The sequence below is a fragment of the Pteropus medius genome, unplaced genomic scaffold, assembly GCF_902729225.1.
Source record: "Pteropus medius unplaced genomic scaffold, Ma_sr-lr_union100, whole genome shotgun sequence".
In the NCBI taxonomy this organism is placed as follows: Eukaryota; Metazoa; Chordata; class Mammalia; order Chiroptera; family Pteropodidae; genus Pteropus; species Pteropus medius.
The window spans coordinates 6,115,933-6,116,556 of record NW_024340692.1 but is presented as its reverse complement, the minus strand read 5'-3'; positions in this window follow the sequence as shown (position 1 = coordinate 6,116,556).

Here is a 624-nt window from a genome sequence, read left to right as displayed (position 1 = left end):
CATTAAATGTTATATTATCTTTAAAAAACAGTGTCCATTCTTTCTTTATAGTGGCAATTCCTCAATTTTTAACAGCCAAATGATGTTGCCTTCTGAGAAATTCCAACCAGTAGCAGAAGAGAATACTTCTAGGGAAATAAGGAACTTACATAAATATGAGTTTGGCTTCCAAGTTGAAACTGAAGCCAATTTTATGAATTTAATTTTTGTTCTCCAAGGTCATGAACTTACAGTAAAACCAGTGGCTAATTTTAAAGCAACATTGAACCTATGTACGAATTTGAGTGAAAACTATGCAAAGCTGGGTGGTTTATGCTGAATTAAGGTGTGTTTGCAAGATGGGGTAAAATCAGTGTCTATTTTGAAACTCACTTAATGTGTCTGCCCCCATGAGGGCTAAGTCAAATTTAAAAGTCTGCCAAATTCACTTTGGGGTGAAGCCATCAGATTTCAAACAGCTTTCACTGCTAATGGCAAGCATTTCTAATTTAGAGCAGGCCATAAAGTTGACATTTTTCAGAGTCGAAACTTTCTCTTAAGAGAAATTTACCATTAGAACAAAAAGTCAAATACCTATATCCAAAACCAGCCCAATATTTAAGTTTCATATATGGAATACACACA